This window comes from Elephantulus edwardii, unplaced genomic scaffold, assembly GCF_000299155.1.
Source record: "Elephantulus edwardii isolate Elephantulus edwardi_28Jun2011 unplaced genomic scaffold, EleEdw1.0 scaffold00100, whole genome shotgun sequence".
In the NCBI taxonomy this organism is placed as follows: domain Eukaryota; kingdom Metazoa; phylum Chordata; class Mammalia; order Macroscelidea; family Macroscelididae; genus Elephantulus; species Elephantulus edwardii.
Genome location: NW_006399850.1, coordinates 5,608,754 through 5,615,823, shown reverse-complemented (window position 1 = coordinate 5,615,823; position 7,070 = coordinate 5,608,754). Strand labels below are relative to the sequence as shown.

General features: G+C 39.4%; 1 pseudogene; it reads right to left on the bottom strand.

Annotated features, from left to right (window-relative positions):
* Positions 1–1,021: 1,021 nt before the first annotated feature.
* LOC102863519 lies at positions 1,022–1,692 on the bottom strand (annotated as a pseudogene).
* Positions 1,693–7,070: the final 5,378 nt, after the last annotated feature.

Below are 7,070 nucleotides of genomic sequence, written 5' to 3'. Positions count from 1 at the left end.
AAAAGACCAGGAAAAAAGATTAAAAGGATAGAAAATGAGAAGCAGGTTTGCAAAATGACTGAAAATAAATAATGTCTGAAGAATACACCTTGTCTCATGCTTGATTTTTAGTAACTCTTTTGAGTTACTCTGCTTCCATATGCCTATTCCTGCTTTAACCTCTATCCTATTCTCATTAAACTGGAGATGGACTTTCTCTGATGTATAGATCTTCAAGTCACTCTCATGGAATAGCCCTATCCACTTTAATTTCTTCCCATCTCCCAGTGCTGGTAACCTTGGTATCAAAGCTCATCTGGAATATCTTTGTGTATTTTTTTTCAGGGCAGCAAAAAAATCCTTGCCCAGAAAGAAGCTTGTTTTGTTTTCTTTGATCTAATGATAGAACAGAGTCTACCTCCTCCACGCCTCAGCTAATCCTCCTTCTTTGTGATTCACTACAAAGCCTCCTATGCAGCCCTCATTATACACCTTGAGCGGGAGAATTTCTACAATTTTGTTTAGTATTGGCCTTGGCAGCACCCTCTGCTTTCTATGACCTAGCCTTCTTTTTTCCCCAGCGTGTCATAGCTAACAAATACTGCACCACCTGGATCATGTCTACCTTTCTTCCAAGGTTATCACAGATCCCCAAGTACTTGCTCACACTGTGCTCATAAGTTTTGCTTATGTCAATTCTAAAGCCATTCAACCTGCTCATACAATTAATTCTTCAAGTTATAACATTAATTATGTTCACTATGTGGTCTGTGATGTCTCTGTTAAATATCACATTATGTTAACTTTTCAGATTTATATTGGTAACACTCCTCTCTAAGGTTTTCTTTGTCTCTTTTTAAAAAAAAATACACATATTTTATTTAAATAAGTCCTCCAGTAGGAAGTGGAGAATTCATTGTCTTTTCTTGGAAGAAGGCTGTGTAAATAGGTGCCAAATATTATCTGTACAACTCACTAACATTGCCCTTATTGGAAATATCAATATTTCCACATCACAGTGGCCAAAGGACCTTTAAAAGTTTCAAAACCCTGTATCTCCTTTGGCTTGCTTTGCTCTTGATTCTACCCAGGCTTTATTAATTGTTCGATTCATAGCATCATCTCCATCTTCATAAATTTTCTTTAGAACATTCATCAGTTCCTCACTGGGATCTGTTTCAGTGTCATAGAAGGGCCTTTCTTTCTTTTTGCATTCTGTCTCAACCTGAGTCAGTTTCACCGTGTGTTTTCAGCTTTCTTTCTGTACAAGTTAAGAACTGTGTCAGTTTTGACTTTTTTTGAATGGCCTTCAACAGAGTTGGGTTTCAAAAGGTCGTTCACGATCATTGAGTTTAGATTCTTCACCAGAGGATCAAATGACCTCTCTGTGAAATGCACCTGCACATTCTCAGCCAGGACCTGACGGACTCCAGTTAAAGTGAGGTAGATTTTCACAAACCTATCTCACTGACCCCATCCATAATTGCTGATTTTCACTGGACACTCAACTATAATGGGAGTTATCACAGCTGCGGGCTTTTCGCTGTCATGAGGGTCTGCGTTCCCTTCTGTTTTCTGCTGCATCTTGTTCTTGATTTTGGTCTCAATCTTGGATTTTTCGGCTGTAAGGGCATCATAGTTTCTTTCTCTACTGATCTTTTCCAGCAACATCTTTATCTCTTCTAGATCTTTCTGGAGCTCTTCCAAAGCAGAAGCCACGGTAAGTCTAGGTCAGACCGAAGGCCTGCAGCTGCACAGGGCACCCAGAAGGAAACGTCCCACTGAGCGTGTGTCCTCTGGAGTGCACGCAGCTCAGGCCCGCACGCAGTGCCTGCTGTCAGTGCGCAAACCCTGACCCTGTGTGCATTCGCTTTTCTTTGTCTTAAAATAGTTCTGTAAAAGACACACTTACTCTCCCATAATTGCCTATTAGGGCCAGTTTTGCTGCCATGCTGACATCCACCTTCATTCCTATCCTTAGATGAGACTATGACACATCTGTCCCTTTGACTTTTTGTATTTTTATGATTCTGATCATGTCTGTACTGGTGCCACCCACTTGCTGAGTCATCTTTATTTTTTTTTCAACTTTCACTTCTTAGGTTTTTTCTCCTAAATGCTCCTTCCCCTTTAATTACGTCTGCAGTTGTGGATATCTGTTTTGCACTTTATAATTGATGGCATTATCCTTCATATGATTTTTTGAAAATGCACCACAGATATCTTAAAAGTAGAGTAAGATTCAATTATACTTGATTATCTTTAATATTAAAAGAATTTCTCATTTCTAACTGATTTTCTATCCTTTTAGAGTTTGGGTGCAATATTATGTCATTATATATACATTTTACATACTTTAACATTTTGGGTCAATATTTTACTGCTTGCTGACCTATTCTATTACTACAATTCTGTAAATTCTCTGCTTAATTTCTTTGTCATAAATTCTGTCTTATTAAATGTAGTGATATTGCCATTTTCTTAAACAAGGTTCTCTATATTTTGGGAAGCTTACTCCTCCAGAAAGTTGATCTTCCCCAACTTACTTTGTATCCATAACCTTACATCTCCCATTGTGCTGCCAGCCCAAGGGCATAAGGTTTGAATCCACCAGTTGCTCTGTAGGAGAAAGATGGGTAAACGTCTCCCTTTCTATTTACTTCCTTTGCAAAACTATTAGTCACAGGTTCCAATATGAGAGTGCACAACAACAATAACCACAGATTTTAACTATACTCATTATAAAGTATAAGAGATCGGTAAATAGAAAAAACTGAACTTTTTCACAGTTCATCATCTCTCCCACTTTGATCTTGTTTACCTAGTAGCATGGTCCTTAGGGAATTATGCTGCTAACACAAAGGCAGTGCTTATCTGGCATTTTCTTATCTACTAGAGACTCCTGGAGAGAAAGATGGGTAATTTTCTCTCTGGTTGTTGTACAGTCTCTGAAAACCTGCTGGAGGGTCTGTTATAAGTCAGTTCTGACATGATGGCATTGAGTTTGAGTGTTGAATTTTTTTCTTCTTCTTTACCTTTCTCTTCATGGTGAACAAAAAAGGATAGATTTCTACTCTCCCCCCTGCATGATGGAGACCTTGTAATTTCATAATTTGGGATTAAGTGTGTCCCACACAGTGAGAGGCAGGTCCTAGGCCTAGGTTCAGTGAGGGCTTTGGGAACCCTTCACTCACTGCTCTCTTCTGTCTGTCACACTAATAATGTTTCCCAAGATAAAGTGTATATATCTTGCTTTCATCACAGCTATTTGTAAGCATTACTGTTAATCCAAATTCAAAAGTGAAACTATTGTAACCTAGAATTTGCATCAGTATTCCACTCAAGAACTTCACATGGTGGTATTCAGCATTAAGAACCTTTTTTAAGAGAACCTTTTTTCAAATGTGGGTCACTTGCATACTATAAAATATTTTTATCTTAAAAATTTCTATGTAATCTTAGACTTGTAAAACAATTACAAATATAGTATAGGAAGTTCTCAAAATATCTTTCAACTAGCTTTCCCTTATGTTAACATCTTGCAGTAACTGTCACCAATTTATTAAAATTAAGAAACTAACAATGATATATTAACTAAACTACATATTTTATTTAGATTGTTATGATTGTTCCAGGATCTGATTCAGGATTTACCCATTGTAATTTAGTCATGTCTCCTTAGTCATTGATCTGTGACAGTTTGTCTGTCTTTTCTTATTTTACATGACCTTAATACTTTGGGACAGTCCTTGTTGTGTAGTGTTGGGTTGGAACCAACCCATAGCTAACCCTCCAGCAGGTTTTCAGAGACACTTAGTCACCTGGCAGGAGATTGCTCATCCTTCTCCCGCAGAGCAGCTGGTGGATTCAAAACACATGCCTTTGTGATTGCAGCACAGCTTCTCACCACTAGGCCACCATATGAGTCAAATAGTTTATAGAATGTCTCCACTATGGGTTTATCTAATATACTTATAAACTAGAAAACCAAATTCATTGATCTGAAGTTGATTCAAGCTCATAGTGACATTAAAGAAAACTGTTGAACTATCCCAAGTTTCCAAGGCTATAATCTTTACCAATGCAGACGGCTGTATCTTTTTCCACTAAAGCAGCTGATGGACTTGAACTTCCAACCTTTTGGTTAGTGGCTAAGCTCTAAACCATTGTGTCGTATGGGTTTCTTATTTTTCTTATAGTTGGATTAATTTAACCATCAACAAAATTAGAAATTACACATTATTTTCTTATTACTTTTCTCTTCTAGTATTCTTCATTTGTGTTATAAATATACAACAAAGTTTTCTTCTCTAAGAGTCCTTTTGGCCTTTTTGTGTTCTTAATTGTGCTCTTTTCTTCCTGTTAATTGTCCTTATTCCAAGTGCTTCCTGGTTTCACAGGCACTCCATTTCCTTTCCTTTTAGTAATTTTTTCCCACAGTCTCAGACCACAGTTAAATATTTTTTCTATGTTTAATAATTTAAGACATGATCTCCATGGCTGCTAGTTGTTTTTGCCATTGTAAGACTCTTGCCGACTTTGTTACCAACCTGAAAACAGTGGTCCCTGATAGGATAGTGTCTCCTGGCCAAGCTTCTCTAACATCTTCATCTCCATGCCTTTTCTGCCTTGTTTTGTTTTGTTACATCTGTTGTTTATTTCAAACTACTTTGTTTCCCTTTCCTTTCCACCTCCTTTATCATCTGGAGATCAACATACCTTTTCTCCCTCCTCCTCTTTTATTCTTGGTGCCCCTAGGGGTCTCCTCAAATTCATTTGGGCAGATGTTACCTGCTCAATTATTTGATTTCTCCTTTTTATCATGAAAACCTGCCTGGTCCTTGCACATTTCTGTTTTTTTTCTTGAATTTACTCTTTTCAGACACAGTTCTGTTTTGCATACACAGTTTTTACACAATTTAATTTGTGTGACAGTTATGTTCTTATTCTCTACAATGCACACAAACACATAATAATATAATAGCTTTTCTAAATGTTACTATCATTTATTGGGCATCTAGATATTGCCAAGAGCTGTGCAATCAACTTTATTTTTATGCTGTTGTTAACTGCTATTGAGTTGATCCCTGACTCATTGATGCAGGTAGAACAAAAATGGCCTGATCTAGTGCCATTCCTGCTAGGAACCTTAGTGGCACAATGGCTACGTTCTCATTTACTAACTTAAAGATCAGCAGTTTTAACCCATCAGTTACTTTGCGTAAGAAAGATCCTTTGGTCAACTTCTGTAAGGATTACAATGGCCTTGGAAACCCATTAGGGAAGTTTTACTCTGGTATTTGTATTATTATTACCAGCAACTTGAGTTTGGTATCATCCTCACAGTTGATTGAAGATTGTACCACTGGGTTTTCATTGATTGATTTTTGTTAGTTCCGGACAGGGGGGCTAAGGGAAAGAATGAAGAATTCAAAGAATACCACACATCAACAAGAAGAGTGAACGGCCTTGACCTGAACTAATGGATGAACCGTAAATAACAATGGAATGTCCCCCCTTCGCTCCCTAAAGACCCTGTTATAAAAGCATTCCCCAATATGTTCAAAGGGTGACTTCCTCATTCTGCATATTCAGAATGAGGAACCTCACCTGGGAGCTTCCCCAACCCCCACCCCACAAAGCTGCTTTTAAGCCTTATCTCTTGTTTTCTGACTTCTTTCTGTGTTCTGTAGCCTAACATTTGGTGCAGGAAACCCAGGAGACAAGTTAGGGTGGGCTACGTCCCCACCTTCGGGTTGAGTGCAGCATGCTACCTTACTCTGTCCCTCAAACCAGCCTCTAATGGTAACTGCTCTCCTTCTCTCCTGCTCTGTGTGTGGCAGCTGACTGGATAATCTCTGTCTCTTTTGTTATTCTGATATCTGCATTCTCCTTCTTGCCTCCTTTTCCCCCTGGAGGCTCCTAAAACCAGACCAAATTGTTTTTACAAAATTTTCAGGCATTCTAGCCTCCATTCCAGGTGTTCTAGCCTTCTAGTCCAGGCATTTTGGACTCCCTTGGGATTCAGGTTTATCTACACTGGAATCCTGTCTGTGCATACCTAAAAACTGCAGGCCTTCATTAGGAGCCTATCCAAGAAGTGCCAGGCATTTCTTTCAGGCTATGATTGCAGTAGGGGATGCCTATGCTATCTATAGCCTTTCTGTATCTGAGACTCCTGGTTTTCAGGGGATGCACTGAAATCTCAGTTGTGTCAGCCATAGGCCTGAACACCATGGGTAGCCAAATGGCTAGGTCCCCAAGGGACAGTCTCTTGGGCTGCCTTTTCTTGAATCTTTCAAACTTGGGTCTTGCTGAGGACCTCTGCCCCCAAAGACTTATCTTTTACCATAACAGTTCATGGCCACAATACTAGCTCGATAATGACTCTTAATAGTCTGAGAACAGAACTTTTGATTTCAATATGCTTCGAGGTCTTGACAATTTCTGCAAGTAAACTCAGCAATGGTCGGAGATCCCATATATCCAAACTTTCTTTTGCTTACGTTCTTGTTCTTCTCTCTGCAAGGCCTACCAGCCTGTGCAGGTCCTTTTAGCCCAAACCCCTTCATCAGTTAAGCCTTCCTATACCAAATCATCTCCTTTCGTTGCTCATTGCAACGATTCAGTCTTGCTCGTTGCAGGATTCATTTCCCTCTTCTCTGGGAGACTCTGACTTTACAGATCCCATGGACTTCCTGTCTCAGTCTTCTGCTCCCTCCTACCAGCGTCCCCTCTGAAATGCACCACTGATTCCCACCAAGCTGAATCTCTTTGTCCTCCATTTACTCCACCTCCTTATACTTTGACCAATCCAGGCTTGGCTACTGTCACTCCTATCCTTACCTCTCCTGTTGTTAGCCACATGCATCCCTCTCAGACCAAGTCCTTCCTCTGTCCTCTTTGGGAAGTTGTAGGCACGGTGTGCCCCATTCTCTTCCATGTGCCTTTCTTTCTAACCGACCTTTCCCAAATGAAAAAATGCTTAGGCTCATTTTATAAAGACCCCACAACATATATCAAAGAGCTTAGGTACCTGACTCAGATGTATGTTCACACTTGGTATGACTTTTTTTGTACTGTCTTCTACT